Source organism: Haliotis cracherodii, unplaced genomic scaffold (genome assembly GCF_022045235.1).
Source record: "Haliotis cracherodii isolate W230 unplaced genomic scaffold, xgHalCrac1.p SCAF_9, whole genome shotgun sequence".
Taxonomy (NCBI): domain Eukaryota; kingdom Metazoa; phylum Mollusca; class Gastropoda; order Lepetellida; family Haliotidae; genus Haliotis; species Haliotis cracherodii.
This window is the reverse complement of record NW_027266343.1, coordinates 41,434,680-41,459,677: the sequence shown is the minus strand read 5'-3', so window position 1 is coordinate 41,459,677 and position 24,998 is coordinate 41,434,680. Positions and strand designations below refer to the sequence as shown.

The following is a 24,998-nucleotide window of genomic DNA, read 5'->3' as shown; positions in this document are numbered from 1 at the left end:
CAGAGGCTTGTGGTTACATGTACAGGAAGTTGGTTGGTTGGTTGGTTGGTTGGTTGGTTTGTTGTTTAACGCCACACTCAGCAATATTCCAGCTATATGGCGGCGGTCTGTAAATAATCGAGTCTAGACCAGACAATCCAGTGATTAATATCATGAGCATCGATCCACGCAATTGGTATCGATGCCATGTATCAAACCAAGTCATCGAGCCTGACCACCCGATCCCGTTAGTCGCCTCTTACGACAAGCATAGTCACCTTTTACGACAATCATGGGTTGCTGAAGACCTATTCTACCCCGGAATCTTCACGGGTCTGTACAGGAAGTGACTAGCATACATGTGCACGCGAAGAGTGAGTGAGTGAGTGTGTTGGGTTTAACGCCGCTTTTAACAGTATTCCACTTTCATCGCGGTCTCAGCTTAATGTGGGAGGAAAGCCTGAAGTGGTGCAGGTTTCAGACGTTTACCACATCGGTGAAACCCACGAGCACGGGTATGGTGCTGACAAACGTAGAAACATAATCGTGGCAAACCTGGATTCGAACCCACAATCATAGGTTTCTGGCGTGCCCAAGGGACGCACCTCTGCACAGCGAATCGCGGCGCCTTAGACGACTGGGCAACCCGTGCATCCCCGTAAAGAAGCTGAATGGCAAAATGACGATTGGAGTTTTACACTGCAACACAAACATACGAATAATTTTAAGTTGTACTCACCGTCAGTTGTACATGCTGTCAAATCTCAGTAAACTGCCGGCTCGACCTGAATGCAGGCTGGTTTAAATATTTGGAATCCGGTAAAAATATACCCTACATAAATCCTTTAAACAAAGGCGTCCGTAATTGTGATGTTTGTCATGTCATTGAGGAATGCAGGACTACGTGCCAGGTCCTTGACTGTCATAATTCACACAACTTCTAACGTACGAACTTAACATCACTTCGCGTGTAAACATGATGCTAATACGAGGATAAATGAAATGTGTGAAAAGGCAGGGTTTGGGTCATTCAAATGTATGTGATATTTCTGTGAATAATACCTGGTAATTCAGAGTAGACATGTCCGTTTTATGAAACTGGAAATATGAGTACAGGCAGGTAGTAGAAGCATGACTACACAGGAAACTGTCAGCCTTTTAATCGGCGGATCTCCTATCTAATGGGCGGAAGGACAAATCGTTGTGATCAATTGATAGGCATGCATTGGTTCATCATGTTCGGGGTAAGTCCCTACAGTTATGTGAGACGTTAGACTGACTACAGAGCAAAGTAAATACAAGACTATTGTCGAGCTTTGAACCATTACGATTTAAAGCTAATGTTTTGCTTGTAATATTAGGTAGCATTTTACAGCAAATGGACCTGACTTTTATTTCTGATTTCACTGCATGACAAGTTTTTGTTTCATGCCTTCGCATGTGTGTAATGTTCAGTTACATTCTGTGTTGTGGGATAGGACTGATGGGTGTACATATATACTGAACCGCAAAAGAAACGTCACCATGGATAGATATATGAGAAACCTTATCGGTCCAAACACTGTAAGCATACTTTGAGACATATTAAAAAGATGAAACTTGGTAAAACGGATCATCAAGGTTGAAATTAAAGTGTCAAGTGTTCTTAAAGTGAAACACAACACTAGTCTCTGAGAAAATGGCATCACAAGTCAGTATCTCGTCTGTGTGGAGTAGTTCTGGAGTGTATGTGATGCCTGCATTCGATCAGTGAATACGCAGAGTGTTGTTGCACTGTTGTTTTTTACGTGTATTTGTACGCGAGTAACTCAACATGAATTGGGTTAATATGGTGATGTATGTTGCGTAATTTATTTAGATAGGAACTTACGTGAAGCTCCGAAACGATGTGCAAATACTAATAGTGAGTGAGTTGGGTTTAACGCTGCTTTTAACAGTATTCCAGTTATATCAGCTTAATGTGGGAGGAAAGCCCGAAGTGATGCAGGTCTCTGACGTTTTCCACTTCGGTGAAACCCACGAGCACGGCTATGGTGCTGACAAACCTAGAAACATAATCGTGGCCATGGGCGGATACAGCTTTTTTGAAAAGGGGGGTGGGGGGATGGTGCACAATTAAGATCTTTTTATTGTCTTTGATGGTAATTTACACAGTATCCCCCGTATCCCATGCATGGCTCGATACTCATCCAGTGATTGACTCGATTATTTACAGACCGCCGTCATATAGCTGGGATATTGCTGAGTGCGGCGTTCAACAACAACAACAACAAAAGAAGCTTTGGGCTAACAATTAATATTGTGATGCTTACATTTAATGGTTATGTTATTTTGAGGCCTTGTCAGTGACCTTTCCGGATTACGTTGTGGATGGCTACCCCGACACGTGGAGACACTGCCCTTGAAGATCCGGGGTAGAATAGGTCTTCAGCAACCCATGCTTGCAGTAAAAGGCGACTATGTTTGTCGTAAAAGGCGACTAACGGGATCGGGTGGTCAGGCTCGCTGACATGGTTGATGCATGTCATCGGTCTGAATTGCGTAGATCGATGCTCAGGATATCAATGCCTAGATTGTCTGGTACAGACTCAATTATTTACAGGCCGCCGTCATATAGCTGGAATATTGCTGAGTGTGGCGTTAAACAACAAACCAACCAACATGGAGACACAGTATACCCTCCACCCCGCTAGAGCACAGGTTGTGCCGTTTTTGCATTAGTGGAATAGTGGAAAGAGAAATGCATTTTCGTTTAACATTTTTAAAGATCTGACATACTATAACAATTTTATGCAATTTATGGTATTTCTGACATAAGAGAACATAATGTTAAAGTATTTAGTGATAATCAACCAACCCAAATTAAAATAGAAAACATATAATTTAGACGTCAACTGTTCTTTTAATTGTTTTTGTCCCCATTGTCTCACTATGTATAATATATTATCATAAGGCATTATACATGGCAGATTGTTAAACATACCTTGTGACTTTATGATTTACAAGTGAGTTTGTATGTTTAACTTCTGCAACTTTAATAAATTATACCACGTACGCACGCACGCACGCACGCACGCACACACACACGCCATAGTAGTGCAAACAATCTTAAACGCAACTTTACACCCCAGTTCACCTCACCAGAACAGAAATCTGTCAAAATTGCACCGCGGAATTTGAATAACTTTGAAGCAGTGCTATAGTTAATGCTATTTAACACACTTCATATCAAACTATTTGCTTTACTCTTCCGGCAGTTCATCCCGAAAGTAATGATGAGAAAAATAAATTAAATTCATGACGAATATCATGTGAGAAATCGTAATACGTCGATTAAAAATACCAAATCAATATCCATTCATTAATGCAACCACGTTACCCGACAAAGGTTGACAGTGGCACATGTAGTCACTTTATGCACCCGACTGCAACCTTTACTCTAAGAACTAATACCGTTGACAGCTCATGTCTGATGTTCATTCCAAGGTTTTATTTAAAGTAAAATCACAGCAATTTGGATTGAGAAAAGCCATGAGGTTTTCAATCAGCTTCGATAAATCACAAAATAACATATGGTTGACACGGGATGGTCACTCTGGGATTCACGTTGACATGGGTAAGACACGGAATGCCATATCCATCAAGGGTAAAACAAACGCCCAAATATAAACAGTCTTCCTGTAAAGTGAAAATCAGCGATTTTGTTAACTTTTTAAATACCAGGTTTATAAACTTGTGTTCTTACATACTTGGCGAAAGGTTCCAGCTGTCTTGCGACATAGAAAATGTAAGTACACATATTGTGCATTCATATTCAAATTTGCAGCTCGTATAATACAATTTGTATTCTTAATACGGGAGGGTGGGTAGCAGAGTGGGTAGCAGAGTGGGTAAGGTGTATGCTCGTCACGCCGAAGACGATTCCCCACATGGGTACAATGTGTAAAGCCCATTTCTGGTGCACCCCGCTGCGATATTGCTGGAATATTGCTCAAAGTGGCGTAAAACTATACTTACTCATTTACTCACTGTATCAATGATATGATATTTTTGTTTGTGCATGTTTGTCTACATAATAATCAATTCAGAGGTCACCTTAGATTAAATTTAGTGGGAACGTTAGCAAATAGTATATTGAGGAAGGAGACACTGAATTGATATATGGAGATTAAAAGTAGTTCCTCTTGGTGAAAAAGGCGATTATGCTTGTCGTAAGAGGCGACTAACGGGGTCGGGTGGTCAGGCTCGCTGACTTGGTAGATGCATGTCATCGATCCCAATTGCGTGGATCGATGCTCATGATATTAATACCTTGATTGTCTGGTCCAGACTCGATTATTTACAGACCGCCGTTATATAGCTTGAATACTGCTGAGTGCGGCGTTAAACAACAAACCAAACAATCCTCTTGGTGACATCTTTTGCATGTTTATTGGATCGTGATAGGAAGTTTATCGAACTGGTCTATCGCATCAATACCACTATCCATAACATGATAATTGTAAGACCTCATTTTCCTGCTGGATATATAACTACAGCTTGAACCATTTGTTTTGACGTGAACACGCCGTGGTGGTATTGTTGAATTAGCACACGTTATTTAACTGTGAACTATTCAGTTCTTGGTTGGTTCTGCAAAACATTTTGTGGAAAACTCGAGAAATCGATTTTCCTAATTTTCAGTAAGTTTCCATTATAATACTGAAGCGTGACTCTGGACTTAAACGTTATTTACTTTGAAAACTCTGTCGAGCTTGTGTCAAGCTGCTATTGTTTTGTTAACATTGATCAAACCAAAGGTTAACATAAGTTAACATTGTAACAGTACTTGCTAGGAGTGGCACTGGCCACCGCTGACCATCGGGTTTAACATAACACCTTTTATTTTGTTTGTTTGTTGTTAACGCCGCACAGAGCAATATTCCAGCTATGTGACGGCGGTCTGTAAATAATCGAGTCTTTAAATTATGAGCATCGACCCACGCAATTGGGATCGATAACATGCATCAACCAAGTCAGTCAGTCCGATCCCATTAGTCGCCTCTAACGACAAGCATAGTCGCCACAGCAAACATAGGTTGCTGAAGGCCTTTTCTACCCCGGATCTTCCCCCCTTTTAAGTCAGATAGAGGAACTGCACAATCCGCCCTAACAAACCGGAAATGTTTACTTTAAGTTAAAATTCATTACATTACATGTGTTTATTGTTATATAAATGCCTAATGCTGGAGTCGTTAGGCCGACCAAAATATAACGAAAAACAAGAGTGTAGTTCTCACTTTTATAGTCAGTTTTCTCCGTAGCCTCGGTTTCCATAAAATACAGGGAGATAATATTTAGGAAATGTCATTCTTCTTCATTTTCTTCTCTTTGTCCACAGGCGGATCATGAAGGTGTACATAGTGTTTTGGTTCTATGTGTGTTTACAGAAGGACGTTCCGAACAAGTACCCGGTGAGCAATAGTAGAGCTGTTTGAATACACTGCCAAGTACACATTTGGTCGAAATTGAGATATGTTTGTTTTCAAATATTGTCTCCCCCTGTGCTTAATTAAGATGGGACATCTTCCCGAGGCAAGTGAGTTAACTGACTATAAAAGTCCAGTTTCCACCCTTGCCGAACTAGGCTGGTATTATGGAGTTACAGTTTGGCTGGACTAACGAGTCTATGCATAGTCCAATCAAAATCGCGCACCAAAATCGAAATCCGAAACTGCATGCAGATTTCGGTCGACTGCAGGATTTGCAAAGCATTTGCACCGCTAACTCGTTGTCAACAAATATTTTCTATATCTTTTCATGTTTTTTATCAAGGTGCTCACGTGATTTGATGCACTTGGCGATGTAAGAATCGTTTGATAACACTATAGCTCTTGATTATCGATAAGATTGTCTTGACTGGGCGCCACCGTTTTGTTTGAAGCAAATGCAAGTGATACGAGAGGTTGAATCTGATTGGTCAATAGGAGAGGCATAGAAAGGACATTACTCGTAATAGCCACTGGTGGCGCTACGATCGAGCCCAGGAATTCCAGCCTAGTTCGACAAGGGTGGAAACTGGACTTTTAAAGTCAGTTAACTCTCTTGCCTCGGGAAGATGAAGATGGGATGGGTATTCAATTCAATTCTTTATTGTATGAAAGGCCACAGGCCCATATACAACGGAGTTACATAACATATTTCATAAGATACAAAGTCAAGGTAACAATTCACTTCGTAACAAAAACACATGATGTATGTTGGTCGGTTGGTTTGTTGTTTAACGCCGCACTCAGCAATATTCCAGCTATATGACGGCGGTTTGCAAATAATCGAGTCTGGACCAGACAATCCAGTGATTAATATCATGAGCAACTGGCCGTATGTCTATGAGTTGCAAAGCTTAAGCTTACTTATAACTGAAATATTATGGGTCTTTTTCGTCTACTGTTTTTTGTTCAACATGTCTTCTGTGTTCATTGCAATACTTGGTTCCGTTGTACAAAACTACATCAGCGCTACGATTGTCGTAAGTCATTGTCAAGGTATGAGAGGGACCACCTCAGCGCTAAGATCATTACTTTGATTGGTTTGGTTGGTTGGTTTGTTGTTTAACGCTGCACTCAGCAATATTCCAGCTATATGACGGCGGTCTGCAGATAATCGAGTCTGGACCAGACAATCTAGTGATTAATATCATGAGCATCGATCCACGCAATTGGGATCGATGACATGCATCAACCAAGTCAGCGAGCCTGACCACCCGATCCCGTTTAGTCGCCTTTTACGACAAGCACAGTCACCTTTTATGGCAAGCATGGATTGCTGAAGACCTATTCTACCCCGGTTCTTCACGGGTATCATTACTTTGAAGAGATATATGATGAGATATATCCAAGAAGTTTGGCTCTTCAAGTGTAGGGTTCGTGGTAACTCGTACAGTAAATAAAAATGACAACACCCTTTCCATATTCATAAGAAATCTCTGCAAAAAGCAGAGTCGATTATACTAGTCCGACTATATTATGAGCTTGTGTTTATGAATCACTATTCAATAGTAATGATACCAAGTGTTCGCGAAGTGTTGCACCCGTCATAACCACATGCAAATGCAAGTCAGTTGTCCACCTGCAAAAACACAGGAACATATGGTACAAGTCAAACAGGGAATTGCATCGTACATAATTCTTTTCACTGATGCGACAAATTTGGAAATGTCCTCCACATGTCTCCATAAAACGTTTTGAAATTTTGGCAGAGGCCTTTAGTATTGTAACCTTGACTTCTGACCAAGAGTAGCATGACGCTCTTTGAAATCTTGGCAGAAAGAGCATTCTCGATTGTACCTCAGAAACTGTGAAATGTAGACGCCAAGGGCTGGAGCTGCATGAATACTGCTCGACATAAAGTTGACCATTGGAAAGTTGAATTCGTCCCTCTTGTCATAAATTCTTGTGGATAGTGTTTTGTCACTGTGATTCTATATACATGAGACCCCTGAAGATCCGTGGTAGAATAGGTCTTCAGCAACCCATGCTTGCTGTAAAAGGCGACTATGCTTGTAGTAAGAGGCGACTAACGGTTGACATGGTTGATGCATGTTATCTATCCCAAATGCGTAGATCGATGCTTATGATATCTATCACTTGATTGTCTGGTCCAGACTGCCGTCATATAGCTGGAATATTGCTGAGTGCTGCGTAAAATAACCAACCAACCAACTTTATACATAAATATGAAAATATGAACTTTCTTGTTGCTTGATACAAAGTCATGTAACATGTGAAGAGACGTTTTTCGTCACAATGGTTTGAACTCAGTCTGAAATTAGTGATTTCGACAGATCAGAATTAAAATCGGTCGTCACCTTGATCGTCGATGTAAATGAATGTGTGGACATTTTCAATATCTGTCTCTGTCACTGTAATAATCGTTTAAATAAATAACACTGCTGCTACAAGAATTCGTCTTCCATGTATCTATATGCATTCATAGGCACCTCTTTGTAGCTGGCTTGGAGCGGCTGGGTAGCCTATTAGTGAAAGCTCGCTGGTTCGGGCTCGATGCGTGCAATGCGTGAAGCCAATTTATGATGTCCCCTGCTGGTGTATTGCTAAAAACGGCGTAACACCAAACTTTCCCACTCATAATCTAGCAACCGGTGGTGATTCCGGATGAGAATATATAGGTTCCCGGCAACCAATGCTCGACAGAAGCAAGGCTCAGATGGTCACACTATGTGTCTGGGTATCATCTTGGTCATCCTACGTCGACGGCACGGATCAGTGCTTGTAGCATGAATAATTGCAGCTACCGGTTTGTTATTATTCGCAGACCTCAGTGATAAAGCTGGAATATTGTTGAATGAAGCCGAAATGTCATTCACTCACATACTTTCTACCTAGCACCACCAGCAAAGTGAAGAGTTCTGCTAAATCATTCAATAACTTAAGGTACCGGATTGTGCAAACACGGAATAGTGAGTGAGTGAGTTGGGTTTAACGCCGCTTATAACATCATTCCAGTTATGTCACGGCGTGTCAACTTAATGTTTACCACTTCGGTGAAACCCACGAGCACGGGTATGGTGCTGACAAACCTTGAAACATAATTGGGACGATCCGGGATTCGAACCCTAAATAATAGGTTTCTGGCGAGCCCAAGGGAGGCAACTCTGCACTCGCAGCACCTTAGACGACTGGGCCACCCGTGCCCCGCAAACACGGAATAACTACAATCGTCATTTAATACGTTTTGAAACAACTCGCTGTGAGTTAAATGGTATCTGACCGACACTCGTGTAGTAATCTCTGTTCATGTCATAAGCATTTTTAATAAACAATGCGTTATATGTCATATCTAGGATGTTTAACTACCTCACGTTTGACGTTTGATAAATGACGAGACAACCGGTAAGGCGATAATCAAAAACGTGTTTTCAGTGTAGACCTAGGTTACTTGTAGATTTAACAGCGCTTTACTGAATTTGGAACCCAACCCCCGGGTAAATGTGAATGTGAATGTAAATGTGAATGTGAGTGTAAATGTGAATGTAAATGTAAATGTGAATGTGAATGTGATTGTTAATGTGAATGTAAATGTAAATGTAAATGTGAATGTAAATGTGAATGTAAATGTGAATAGATCTCCACATTGAACGCACACAATGCTTATCTCAATGCAATCCATGCCAAAATTAAACGTGAACAATTTTGTGATTAGGCATTGATATTGAGTCCAATATTTGAGTTGGATGAATGAATTAAACACAGATAATATCCTTTAGAACAGGTATGGTTCTGAATATGATGTGTAATACATAATACTTTTACTCGCAATATGACAGGCACTTGAAGTGTGTGGCATAGATACGTAACACATGTTACGCACACACAGAAAAGCATCCTCGCAAAGATTAGATCTAAACCGGAGTGGTTTTTTGTATGACATGATTGAGAAGAACAAGAAAAACACGTTATGGTCCGGATATAGACAAGTGCCAAATTAGAGGCTCCTGTGTCCTATGACTTGAAATACAGTCTCACATCCTGTAAAGATTGAAGCAATCGTAACTCTGCATTTTGTAACATTGTAAACATTGACAGAGTAATCACCGTCATAAAACTTAAGAGGTTTCTTGTCCATTCGGAAATCCAGGCTAGTGTTATAAGATGAGCTATGTCTAATGTGACTGTAATAATCCTCAGATCCTATGTAAAATCCAAGAAATGATTGAAAACTTCTATACGTCGACGTTTAATTCCAGTTACAATACCCCAAATGCCACTTACCAACTATGTGACTCACGTATCCAAGCTGGTTCCGCGCTTCGGGAAGTGTAGTGAAATTAAGGGGCAAGAACTTCGACTGTTCAACATTAATAACGCTATCGTGGAGTCCAGTTCTGTAGGGGAAGTATCCGGTCATGAAACAGCTCCTGGAGGGAGAACAGACAGGCTGGACATATGACATATTCCGGAACCCGACATCATTCCAGCCCAGAGCATCTGCCACTGCAAATATTATATTTGGTGATGCTTCTTTCGAGCTAGTGTTTAACTGTTGAGAGATATGCATAGGAAAAGATGAACAAGCAAGAAGCAGCGTTTTGCCATTTTCCTCACGCGAAGATTGTTCTCCAAATCTCCTTTAAACTACATATCGTAGAATGACATTGCTTGTTTCGTGTCTTGTTTTACGCTTCGATGCTCATGATGTCAATCACATGATTGTCTGGTCTAGACTCGATTATTTACAGACCGCCATCATATAGCTGGAATATTGCTGAGTGCGGCGTTAAACAACAAAAAAACAAAAAAAACAAATGTTTTATGCTTCACTGAGCAATACTCTGAGTAACCTCCACACTGAAATACGTATCATGCACAGTTTATATTTGTACAGATTTGAACAATTACTGTTTATTACATACTATTATTGCAGTGATGTCCCATCTGATTCAATAATAATTAAATTTTCGCTGTCTTCATTGAACTTCCTGCATTCTGATTACCTGAATTGGTCACATGTTCTTGCATTCATTTCCAAATGAATGTAAACGATTAAGCCACGCCCACCGAGGCGCACTACTTTTATTACTAGATGTCGGGGAATCCCAATATTACAATCGAGGGAATTCCCTTTCTGCTCATGTGTATCCTCATGCACACGACATTTCGCGACTTTCATGCATATCCATTGTTCAAACTACCATTTGAAACCGAAGGCCGAGAAGGAATGAAACAGCAAACGTGCAGGCTCGCTCGCCTGTTTTTTTCCCTGCTCGCCTCGGTTCCACAACTTTCATGTCTTCGGGTTTCATTTCTAACTAGCATTTTCCAACTGTGTTTTCCCGTTATCGGGGAACTTATGTTCGAATCTGGTGGTGACTGACAATGTCATTTTAAACAGCCGCCTTACTCCCGGACATATTTTGGATGATGTAAATCGAGCTGGGGTCCATGTAGGTAGCAAAAGTACTGCAAGTCCGCATGGACCCTAGCGTGGTGATCTACCTTCAGTTGTTGGCGATCTATAGCCTGTTTTTATATTGTGTTGCAAAATGATAATACTTTTTTACATGCTCTCTAACTAGTTATGTGTAAATCGGTGATATTCTAGTTATTATACTGCCCTTCGTCGGCAGAATTTTATACAGTTTAAAATATATTGCCAATCTCAAATTTTTGTTCGTCACGATATGGCTAAAATATTGCTGACGTTAAACTTTAACTCACACACTCACTCACCCGGTCATATTTCTTTCGCTTCGTTACAGTCTGGCTGTTGCAGTTCTTCTCGCCTCTGGCCTTGATTGGCGGGTCCAATGAACAAGGTTTTGATCCTGCTCTCCGTTGATTGGCTCCTGACTGTGTAGGCGTGTCAAGTTACGTGCATAAATTAAATAATCACCTGATTCATGTCACGCCACAGTATGTATTCAAACACCTGAATGTTTTCAATCTCGTCATTTTTGTCTGTTTTGATATATACAACTGTTTTTGGTTTTACAAGTGTAGATAAAACATGTATTACGTTGTCAAATTTAATTTTAAGCATTGACTGTGTAATTTTTTCGGTTCATTGAGGTATGAATCGAAAAACCAATGTGCAAACTTTTATAAGAATCCGCGTAAACAGTCAATCCTTCATTGGATAGATGTATATTGTGTCAATCTAATTATGTTTTTTTGTTCGAAAGTAATCTATTAATATATCAAAAAGAAAATGCAATAATAAGTGTAGCCCACAATAAGTGAAACTCCTTTTTGAATAGATTTTTCAACATGTGTGAATGTAAATATATGTAACACCTGCCCTCGTATACAACATGAACGTCAAGGCAAAGCTTTATTGGATTTACTACTGTAGGTACATTGTTCAACCCATTCATACATTACAAATATGTCTGCAGATGTTTATTAAAACAAGAGCAACGTACCGAAACAATTCTTTTATTCATACGCACATACAAAATATGATTGTCATGATGTTTTATTGCCTGGCACATATATATCATCTCCAATTCATATTCCAGCGACCGATACACTTATAGTTTGAGGAGAAGAGTGAGCGAGTTAAGTTTGAGATTGATTTAATGTCACTTTGAAAGGTATTTAGTTATATCACGACGTGTCATGTTGATGTTGGATGAAAGTCCGAACAGAAGGTACATGTCGCAGCTGTTTACCACTTTGGTAAAGCCCAGAAGCGCGGGAATGGTGCAGACAAACCTATGGCCATGATCAGAGCGAATCTCACATTTGAACCCAAGTTCTAGATTCCTGCCACGGCTAATGGGCAACGCCTTAATCGACCATGCCCTTAGCCAGGACTAGTTTCCATTCATGTTTGCATGGTTTTACCAAGTCAGCTTACCCACAGAAAAGAGCAAAAACGGATTAAATTTAACACATAATCAGCAAGGTCATTGATATGAATCACCAAGTACGCTAGGTAAAATAGGATGAAAGACATCGTTGCCATCAAATACTATTACTGTCAGGTATGTAATATACATGTAGGTGTACTGAAATCACCGACATGAAATACATAGTCAGTTGATAATATAGAAAAAATGACATTGCTGACATAAGTCAAATACATGAGCTGTATTAATTAATGAAACACATATAATTTCCTTGAAAACAAGTGTTGCTCTGACTATGCTATTTACTACATTATACATGCTTATGTGACCGGCAATAGAGTGTTTAACACAACTACTTTGCCTATGATGTGCGCACACAAAGAAAGGCACTTTGCATGACGTCACTAGGAGGAAAACAATATGATGTCAGAGTCGGAATATAGAAGAGCGCCAAACCTGAGGTTCCTGTATCCCATAACTTGGAATACACTCTCACATACTATTGAGAAAGTAGCAATAATAACTCTGGATTTTGTAATTTATAATTCCACATATTCTCTTTATTTCAAGCAGTCTATACATATTAACATCCACGGTGATGTGACCGTCAAGTCATTATCAGCGCTTTCAATCAAAGGTGTTTTTTTGTGGTTTTAAATATCTCTTTAACAAATCAGAATCAAACATTTCCCTGATTCACTGAAGAACATGTTTTGAAGCCGTCACAAATCACCATGTATCAAACAACAGTGCCCATTTCACTAACACCAACCAGGACTCCATACACCCCCATAGTTGGCTGGATTTGACTTCGGATCTTTTGGTGGATCCTGGGCGGGTATTCCTCGTTTCCTCCATTCTTCCAGTTTAACCTTCATCTCATCCACAAGCTCAGGGTATTTGGCCGACAGATCAAAGTGCTCTGTAGGATCGGAAGTGATATTGAAGAGCATGTACGGTGGGAATTCTATCTCGTCTTCCAAGACCAGTGGCTCTTGCCCTAACTTGGGCAGAGGTGTCCAGTCACTGTATTTGCCAGGGGATCCTTGAATCAACTTTAGGTGACCATAGCGAATCGCCGCTGAACCATTTCTTTTTCCGCTGTAATAATTATACACAAAACCATCCCTTTTACTTGGACCACCATTCAACAACATGTCAGCCTGACCTACTCCATCTCTGTCAATAATATTCCCAAGATCTCCTCCAGCAATCTGTAGCAAGGTAGGGTACCAGTCCACCGCATGCATCATCCCAGTGTTCAAATATCCCTTCTTTTTAAGTAGGTTCTTGCTGTAGATGAACGCTGTGCCCTTTGTGCCCCCTTCCCATAGTGTTGTCTTAGCACCACGTAGTGGTAGATTATTGGCCGCAATGTAGGTTGGACCCCCGTTATCTGTAGTAAACACCATGAGCAGGTTCTCCATCAAGCCAGTCTCAACTAAAGCATCCGTGATGTTGCCAACAGCCTCATCCAAAGCATTTACCATCCCACAATACATTCTCCGGTCGCGATGTGGAATGTGACTGCATATATTCTCATACCTCTTTGGAACCTGCAAAGGCTTGTGAACAGACTGGAAAGGCAGATAGAGGAATAAAGATTGGGATCTGTCATGCGAACGAATGATGTCAACAGCTCTACCTGCAAAAACATTGGCAGAGTAATCACCATCATAAAACTTAAGTGGTTTCTTGTCCATTCGGAAATCCAGGCCAGTGTAATTAGACGAGGTATGTCTAATGTGACTGTAATAATCTTCAGCTCCTGAATAGTACCCTAGAAATGTTTGAAAACCTCTGTACGTTGGTGTATAGCCCCAGTTACAATACCCCAGGTGCCACTTACCAACTATGTGACTCACGTATCCAAGCTGGTTCAGCGCTTCAGGAAGTGTTGTGAAATTTAGGGGCAAGAACTTCGGCTGGTCAACAGTAATAACGCTATCTTGGAGTCCGGTTCTGTAGGGGAAGTATCCGGTCATGAAACAGCTCCTGGAGGGAGAACAGACAGGCTGGACGTAGGAAGAGTTCAGGATGACACCCTCATGGGCAAGACGGTCCAGGTTCGGTGTTCTCATCTGTGGATTCCGGAACCCGACATCATTCCAGCCCAGGTCATCTGCCACTACAAATATTATATTTGGTGGTGATGTTTCTTTGGGGCTAGAGTTAACTGTTGAGAGATATGCATAGGAAAAGAGCAACAAGAAGCAGCGGTTTGCCATGTTCCTCACGCGAAGTATGTCCTCCAAATGCCCTTTAAGCTACATGTTGTAGAATGATATTGATTGGTTCGTGTCTTGTTTAACGCTTAACTGAGCAATACTCTGAGTGTCCATTACACAGAAATGCGTATTATGTACTATCATAATTTATGCTCAATATATATTTATACAGATTTGACCAATTTCTGTTTATTAAATAGTATTATTACATTGATGTCTCATCTGTCTCAATATTGGATAGGTGTATATTGTGTAAATTTAATTATGTTTTGCTTTGTAGACACAAAGCAAGTATATATTTGTTTACGATCATTTAGCGCTGGTCGATCAGTATCTATGCAGCAGGGAGTATGACTGTTTAGTTAGACCTCAAACAGGTAATCTGGCTTTACAGTTATTTTCGCAGAATAACATTGTAATTATCATTGCCACTTCACACCCAGTCCTTTTTTCAGATAAACATAATCTCTACGAAATAATCTCTCATGGGAGTTGATATAGCATAATATCATCAAAGGATTGGGACATTTAATCTGAAGGTACTCAGTAATGCTAAATGTGGATTGGATGGCTTTTCTTATATTCTTACTTTGTTATGCTGTATTTTTGGCATCGGAGGCATCCAGTTAGCGTTATTATTATTATTATTATTATTATTATTATTATTATGTTGTGGAGATAATAATCCCCATCCAGGCCCTGAGTATTCAGATTTAAGTATTGTTCATATCAATGTCTGTAACCTACCAGGTAAAGTCGATTTAATCAGGGCCTAACTTATGATATTGTATGTATTTCCGAAACATGGCTGAATAGTGGCATTAGAGACGAGGATATTCCACTACCTGGTTACCATCTTCCTCTACATAAGGACCGCCCTACTAGAGGAAGTGGAGTTGCAGTATACGTAGGGATACTTTACACTTATTGCGCAGGACTAACTTGCCAGGTCATGAAGCGGTTTGGGTTCAGGTTACAGGCTAGATTTGTAATAATATATGTATCTGCTGATGACAGAAGCATGTTAAATTTATGAATGTTAGGATGACAATAGAACTTTGCTTTGAGATATAGTTTCCGTGACTTGACATACGATGGGCAAATAAGCAGGAAGTGGTACTCGGTTTCAACACAGTCTAATTTACAAAGTTTGCATTTTCTTAAATTTCTTGGAATTTTATACAACAGGACAATTTTTAGGACAATATTTAAACAGTGTATACCAAACAAGATTTACGAATGCGCCCAACAGATGCACCCTGGATGAACGGATATATTCGAAAATTTATAATGAAGCGGAATAGGATTCACAAGAAGCCAAAAGGTACAAATGTAGCAGGTCACTGGGAGCAATAATTTAAAGCGCGTAATTTAGTCATCTCTGAAATTCGAAAATGCAAATCTGAATTTAATTCCAAAATTGACGATATTGTAAATACTACACAAGGTAAGAACACTTGGTGGCGACTAATTAAAGACTATCTTCAAACGTCAAGAACCCCCCAACAAGTATTTCAATTAATCGTGATTTGGAACGAATTTCTCAATGGGTTAAAACTTGGAAAGTAAAATTTAATCCCGATAAACCAGAATCAATTCAATTTTCAAGAAAACGTAACGTCACTGTCTTGCTTGATCTGTTCATGAATGATGTAAAAATAAAGAATGTTAATAGCCACAAACATTTCGGGCTAAGTTAACAAAGTGCTGAGCATTGTCATAGACATACTGAAAATCTAACTGCCAAGGTTAGCCCATTGATAAATTGCTTTCGTAGTCTGAATTTTTTTTTGAACAGACACAGTCTACATACGCTCTATTGTTCATTCATATAACTCTTGTTTGATTACTGTGACCATATATGAAATAAATGAACAAAGGGTCAAGAATTGTCCCTGGAAATGTTACATCTAGATGCACAGGACAATATGTGGTGCCGTGAGGAGCACAAATCATACAACCTTATATAATGAAACCAGTCTATCCTCCTTGGCTGAGAGACGACACTTTCACAAATTATGCATTTTTTATAAAATGAAAAGTGGGACAACGCCAAATTATTTATGTGATATGGTACCACATTATGAAACACGTCACACAAACGAATACTATGAGCCTAACTGCCGAACTGAATTGTGGAAAAAAATCAGTTTTACCTTCCACAGTCTCCGACTGGAATGTACTAGATTCTACTTTGAGAGACGCCGCTTCTTTATCTCAGTTTAAAACACCGTATAAGTGTATTAAATCAGAAGTGCCTGACATATTTAAAAATTTTGGTTCATGCGTAAATCAGATAATCCAATGTAAGTTAAGACTAAGATGTAGTGATCTGAACGGTCACAAATTTGAAAGATTTATTAGCGATAACGCTGAATGTTCATGTGTTTTTTTCAACGAAAGTGCTTTACACTACTATACTTAGATTAGATCTGAAAGCTATTATTATGTTAACGGATATGACCTACGAACGGTCCTGTTTGATAACGTCAGCCTAGACGAAGAAATACTGCTGAATATCGTTAACACTGTACATTATTTCTTCTCTATGAGCAAAAGATTTGTCTAAACATGCACTCTTACATGTATATAAATCTCACTAAAAACTGTTTACCCTTGATGTACCACATGTGACTTAATACCAAGTCTATAATGTACTGTATAATTATACTACTGCTGCTTGTTCGGAGAAATATATGTATATAGCTAGGCTCTGCCTGTTTATCAATCCCCTTTCACTGTACCAAGTGGAAATAAATATTGTTTAAAAAAAATGCAGGACTGTGAAGTTGACGTAACATCTAAAAGTTGATGATGATAATATATGAATGTTAATGCACCAAGCGCTGCGTGTGAAGATAAATTAATATACATTTGACACATTAACATATTTCAACACCTTTTTTAACGGTAAAATTAGATACATTTAAACGTCAGTAGCATATAACCGTTGAAATTAAAATGCCTACAAAAAGAGGTATTTCTTATATTAGAAGGTCCAAAAGGGTATTTAGTGAAGTACCGTTACTCGTTAAAAAAAAATAGTTCTCTTTATATTCAATGCTGGACATTTCCCATAACCCACTTTTTGTTTGTTTTTGGTAAAAGTTAATTAGAGGAGGTTTGGTGGGGGGCTAGAGGTATCTTTCCAGAGGGTGTCATTCTGACATTACCCACTATTTACTGGAGGATCTTGGAAATGCATACAGACTGTCATGTTGTCTGACTGCAGATATATTTGTAATCTTAACAATCACTTGGGGTTTCACATTAGGACCATTTAGCCTATTTAAGGAATGTAGTAGGCAGTGGATCTTCCAGTTGGCTGACTTACTGTTGGTAATATCCGTTTTCTTTCAGCAAATAGAGATAGTTAGTAACACAAATATTCGATATACAAGGAATATTTGCACAGCTATCACCAAACCATTTGACACTGACACCGCATCAAACCCCGGGGTAGACTGGACACAGTTATTTGCATAACCCCTATCGACTGGGAGGGGATGGTGGTTTAAAGCGAAACGGATAACCCTGTTTGTTGTAATCATAAATAAATGCTGGGCGGTGCCTTTGATCTTGCCTCTAACCATGCATGTAGTCGGAGTAAACGATGATCAGGATGGCCTGAAAATAAACAAGATTCTTTCTCGTTGGATATCAAGGCAACAATTCATCGGTCACGGGGTTTTGTTATGTTTATGTGACCAGTGTTTCCACAATTAACTAGCATGTTTCATACATTCAAAAATGTATATGCGTCAGTGTCGTTTATAAACACGTGTATAACGCTTATTCACGTTTGGCGTGGCAGACTGAAATTGAACATTATGATAGCGTCAGTAGGGATAATAGAGGTCAAAACACATAACTGTTTGGCCACAGACCGTGGCATTTGAAGATCATAAATATGTTTAAGTTACATAGGCAGCAGGTGAGTTTAAACATGTCAAAAGCGATTGACCCTACAATATAAAGTCATTTACTGCAACGTTCTAATTACTGTCAATCGTCTTAACAGGACCATAATGTTTGTCTCCATGTCTCAAGTTGTTAATCGGTAGCTGCGTTCCAAATTTATCAACTTATTCATCTATTGTTGCCAACTTGACTGATTTGTTTACACTATAAAAATTCTACGACCGAGGCAGTCAAGCACCTGTATAAGAAATGTAAAAGCAGCCATGTTACATGCAGTCCAAAACGCTGGCAATTATTTCGCCGCAATACAACTTAAACAATGCTGATGTGACGTGACATTAAACTTACCCACAGACAATACATTTTTCGAGAGAGTGTCGCACAATTTTATTAAAGTTTTATTTACACTTTTGTCAACGCTTATGTTGACGGGTAATTAGCTCTTGGGGGAATAAATGACAAAATCGACATCACTGTCCCGGAAAGCTTTATGCACAACATGTAAACAATAAACAACAATTGCACAATGAGCGGAATACCTGCTCTGACAACACAAACACAGCGATGACCGGACCTTCCAGCTCAGGCATACCTGAGCTGACCGGAGCTCCAGCTCAAACTCAGGACGTTTCCTATGAGCGGCACATCCTGCTCGAAGTCGTCCTTACACCCATGCTCGGAATACCAAGCTTGCAATGCATCAACCAAGTCAGCGAGCCTGACCACCCGATCCCGTTAGTCGCCTTTTACGACAAGTATAGTCGCCTTTTACGGAAAGCATGGGTTGCTGAAGACCTATTCTATCCCGGAATCTTCACGGGTCGAACAACAATGGACAGACAAAGAGACAATGACATTGCTTTGGACATTGGACATATGGGCGGGATGAACTGACACAGTTCAGGGGATGATCTATTAAGGCAATAAATGCCATACTTTAAAAAGCAGTAGTAAACGGAAAGTGATATGGTAGTCCAGGCAGACTGACAGTCAAAATACAATGAAATGTTGGTGAGGATTAACAACGGGGATTAGTGTCTTATTAATAATGACAATTAGTTGGTTAGTTGGTTGGTTTGTTGTTGAACGCCGCACTCAGCAATATTCAAGCTATATGACGGCGGTTTGGAAATAATCGAGTCTGGACCAGACAATCCAGTGATTAATATCATGAGCATCGATCCACGCAATTGGGATCGATGACATGCATCAACCAAGTCAGCGAGCCTGACCACCCGATCCCGTTAGTCGCCTTTTACGACAATCAAAGTCGCCTTTTACGGCAAGCATGGGTTGCTGAAGACCTATTCTACCCCGGAATCTTCACGGGTCTAATGACAATTAAGTTATGGAGACATATACATGTCATGGCTACAGGGTAATTAGCCTTTGGAATCAAATGTACTTCAGGCGATGGTAGTCGTAAATCAGTCGCTATGACAACTTGATAAACTATAATAATAATTATTATGAATATTAAAATTCTTCATCACTTTTCAAGTTTACTCAAATGTCACCAGTTTGAAGATGCCACAGATAACCAAGGATTCTAACTAAGTTTGATTGTCACAGGTTTTTCCCCAATTTGCCAGCACAATGCAGAGGATGAATAGTTACTGTGAGTGAGCATGGTTTTACGCCGCTTCTTTAGGCAGTCATGCAAAAACGCTCACAGTAGTTTGTGAGTAAACTCAGCTGAGGATTTTACAAGTATCCATCACAACCTATGAAAGCTTACATGTGAATATACCCAGTTCACTGAAATTGCAATAATTAAGGCACTTGCAGTGACCAGTTAACAAGTAATCAGTAATAGAGATTTTTAAGTGCTGGGAACGCAAAACAACTTCCTTGTAAATAGACCAATGCACCTGTGAATGCCGTGGTGGCCGTAGCCTTGTATATCAAGGTTTTTTTAAACCGAGTGAAACAAAGACAAGGTGCTAGCCTACACTGGAAATGTTGTATGCTGCACGTCCAGCCTCCATCAACTCTTCCAGTGATCTTTTCGCGATCCCGAGCCTTGCGCATAACCATTGTCATGACCTGATTGAGTGACTTCCATCCATCAACGTGAAATGATTACCCACAGAGAAAGAAAGGATGAAAATCCTAAAGATATCCTACCCACACGGTATAAGTACTCACAACCAATTTCATCTAATAGTAAACTGGCACCTTTGGTATCCCCAGCAATACTCACCATGGTCATTGGGCAAATGTAAAAATCAAAAACCCTACATGTGTCTACATGGTCACACCAGGTTAATTCTGAAGATCTCAAATTCTATTAACAGTGGGACAACATGGCTGTTCATATTCATTTCCAATATCCTCTTAGAATTAGTGATACATGTTAGAGTCCCACACAAAACTTTCTCTTAATAATTCTTATAAACCTCCGGTGACGTCATCCTATTGTTCTCCAGTAGGGGTAAATTTCATAAACAGTGACGTTGTAATGTCCCTTGGATTTTATATAATATCCCCGGGATTTTATAGGATATTCAAGTCATATTTGATATATAATGTGTTATAATATTCCAGGGATATTATATAATGTCCTGGGTATTTTATTAATATAACTTCTGTTCAGATTGTAACATGCAATGAAATGTAAAATCGAATGACAAATGTTTTCTTTATATTCCCAAGGATCGAAATTGTAACCGTCATATTTGTAGCCCAGCGTGTGTACCACAAGGTTACAGAGGTGTTATTAGCCGCACTGCTTTTTAGAATGTCCTTTTCAAGATCCGTACGCCAGCAACAGATATTTTACGCCCGTTTCCTAAGGTTCATGGAAAGTATGTTCGAAACATAAAAATGTTGATAAATATTGTTTTAAGTGTCTTTTTTCGGTTCATAAGTTAGATAAAACACTTCCCCTCGGGTTTTTATGATATCTAAAACCGTTAACCTTGGGATGCGTGTTTTAAGTGTGTTTTATTGTACTCTTATAATGGGTTGAAATTTAGTTTGGGGATAATTTTAGGGTTCAAAATCGGTTTATAAGTAAGATAAAACACTTCCCCTCGGACTGTTATGATATTTAAAACCCTTTCCCCTCGGAAAATCCCTGGGGATGCGGGTTTTAAATATCATAACAACCCTCGGACGTGTTTTATCCTATACTTACAAAATACCAAACAGAAAGTTGGGTGTGGGGAAATGGGACATATTCCTATGTGAAATAATAAGACATAAGTAGTGGTGACTGTTGTATCATAGTTGTACTTTCTAAAGCTTAAATTTGGCGAACGGAAAAAGTTATATTTGCAGTCACCTGGAATGACTCACGTGGACAAAACGTAAAACGAATATGTCCGCAATCAACAAACAATCACTTCATTAATGGCGAACATTTACCAACCCGCGACAATCGTGTCAACTTGGGGGTTCCCCTACCAAACACTACTGTACTACTGGCGGGTAGCCACAATGACTAGACTGGACCCTCGTGGATTGGTTCATGCCATAAAAGTCCAGCAACCGAACACTAATTAAGACGGGCCGATCTTGTGTTTATGGCCTGGTGAACACAGGTCAATGGCCGCTCATTAACTCAAGATTCACATCTCACTGTTTCGATTTATCTCACTATTCATTTGATATATTTGCCTACTTCAACTGAAACCCGCTCCCATGTTACACGAGTGACCCACGCGTGGTCAACGGGTTGCACACGCGTGTTCAATGTGTGCTCAACCCGTGTGCAACCCGATGTGCATCCGTGTCACATGCGTGTTACACGCGATCTCAACGCGTGTTAGGGGAATGAACTTTTAGGAAGTTGTGTACAAAGTTTTATTGGATTTACTACTGTATGTACATTGTTCAACCCATTCGAACATTACAAATATGCCTGGAGATGTTTATCAAAACACGGGCAACGTACCGAACGAATTCTTTCATTCATACGCACAGACAAAATATGACTGACATGATATTTTATGGCCTGGCACATATATATCATCTCCTATTGACATTCCATGTGATGTACAGAGTATGGTTGACAAGTATATATACAGGTAGGAGGCAGTGTTTATACAGTAGTGTAGATATCAGATGTAGTTACACTGGAGTGGAGAAACCTGTTATGTACACAAAAAAGGTAGTAAACATATTGACCGGCGAAGTCAGTAACATAAACAATGCTTGATTGGGATCTTTGATGAGTTGATGGTACGCCGGGGGTATGTAATAGCCCTGATCACGGTTGATTTTTATTTTATGTTGATTGCTTCCTGTAGTTTTCTGATCTTGAAGTCTTTGAGGTTGGTGGTGAGGGCTGGGACTTCATCCCATTGGATGCTTTGTCTTTCTTTTTCACGGATATGGTCTGATAGAGCTATTTTGGAGTTATCGTTGGAGGCAGAGCTTTGATGTTCTTTAATTCGGGTTTCAAGAGGCCTATACTCTACTGTGTAAACACTGCCTCCTACCTGTATATATACTAGTACTTGTCAATCATACTCTGTACATCACCTGCTTGATGTGTTGTGTTGCTTACGATGTTAGAACCTACACTGAAACGTCGCTCCTAATTGTAATAAAGAAGTTGTTCATCCATAAAACTTATCCTTACTTTAAATATCTACTTGACAAATCAGAATCGAACATTTTTCCCTGATTCGCTGTAGAGCATGTTTTGAAGCCGTCACAAATCACCCTGTATCAAACAACAGTGTTCATTTCACTAACACCAACCAGGACTCCATACACCCCCATAGTTGGCTGGATTTGACTTCGGATCTTTTGGTGGATCCTGGGCGGGTATTCCTCGTTTTCTCCATTCTTCCAGTTTAACCTTCATCTCTTCCACAAGCTGAGGGAATTTGGCCGACAGATCAGAGTGCTCTGTAGGATCTGAAGAGATATTGAAGAGCATGTACGGTGGGAATTCTTCTTCTGCCAAGACCAGTGGCTCTTGCCCTAATTTGGGCAGAGGTGTCCAGTCACTGTATTTGCCAGGAGATCCTTGAATCAACTTTAGGTGACCATAGCGAATCGCTGCTGAACCATTACTTTTTCCGCTGTAATAATTATACACAAAACCATCCCTTTTACTTGGACCACCATTCAACAACATGTCAGCCTGACCTACTCCATCTCTGTCAATAATATTCCTAAGATCTCCTCCAGCAATCTGTAGCAAGGTAGGGTACCAGTCCACCGCATGCATCATCCCAGTGTTCAAATATCCCTTCTTTTTAAGTAGGTTCTTGCTGTAGATGAATGCTGTGCCCTTTGTGCCCCCTTCCCATAGTGTTGTCTTAGCACCACGTAGTGGTAGATTATTGGCCGCAATATAGGTTGGACCCCCGTTATCTGTAGTAAACACCATGAGCAGGTTCTCCATCAAGCCAGTCTCAACTAAAGCATCCGTGATGTTGCCAACAGCCTCATCTAAAGCATTTACCATGCCACAATAAATTCTCCTGTGAAGATCTTGTATGTGGTTACATCTGTCCTCGTACTCCCCTGGCACCTGCAAAGGCTCGTGTACAGACTGGAACGGCAGATAGAGGAATAACGATTGGTTTTGTTTATGTGACCGGATGATGTCAATTGCTTTTTTTGCGAAAATATTAGCTGAATATTCACCTCTGCGGGTAGTTAAAGGCGCCTTGTCCATTCGGAAATCAAGGCCAGTGTAATTAAACGTGTCTTTACGACAGTGGGTGTAATAATCTTCAGCTCCTGAATAGTACCCTAGAAATGATTGAAAACCTCTGTACGTTGGTGTATAGCTCCAGTTACAATACCCCAGGTGCCACTTACCAACTATGTGACTCACGTATCCAAGCTGGTTCAGCGCTTCGGGAAGTGTTGTGAAATTTAGGGGCAAGAACTTCGGCTGTTCAACATTAACAACGCCATCTTGGAGTCCGGTCCTGTAGGGGAAGTACCCGGTCATGAAACAGTTCCTGGAGGGAGAACAGACAGGCTGGACGTAGGAAGAGTTCAGGATGACACCCTCATGGGCAAGACGGTCCAGGTTCGGTGTTCTCATCTGTGGATTCCGGAACCCGACATCATTCCAGCCCAGATCATCTGCCACTATAAATATGAAGTTTGGAGGAGCTGCTCCTTTCGGGTTAGTGTAACTTGCTGCGAGACATGTGTAGTAGAGGAGCAAGAGGAAGCAGCCTTTCACCATGGTGGATATCGTACCACTGATTATCAGTCACTCTGGACTTTGATCGTTTAGTGTTATAAACAATTGCATTACCGTATCAGTACAGCAAGGACAGACGCATTGTTATCAGTATTTCATTACAGGCAATCCCAAAGTCGTGTAGATGGCAGGTGGTTAATGTGACAGTAGATAATTTATGTCTTAGTAGTCGTACTCATTAAAGCATTAATGTCCCTGCTTTCGAAGATTGTGTATAAAGCACAGATATCACGCATTTTGGGGGGATTTTTTGTTTGTTGCTCATTATCAACCCAAGTCTAGATCCTGTAGTTAACTGATTGATAGATATGCATCATATTATTTGAAGTAGCAGACATGA

At 40.1% G+C, this 24,998-nt stretch overlaps 2 pseudogenes; both read right to left on the bottom strand.

Annotated features, from left to right (window-relative positions):
• Nucleotides 1-13,083: 13,083 nt before the first annotated feature.
• LOC139453099 (arylsulfatase B pseudogene) lies at nt 13,084-14,556 on the bottom strand (annotated as a pseudogene).
• A 7,704-nt stretch (nt 14,557-22,260) lies between these two features.
• On the bottom strand, nt 22,261-24,640 carry LOC139452590 (arylsulfatase B pseudogene; annotated as a pseudogene).
• Between the last annotated feature and the right edge of the window lie 358 nt (nt 24,641-24,998).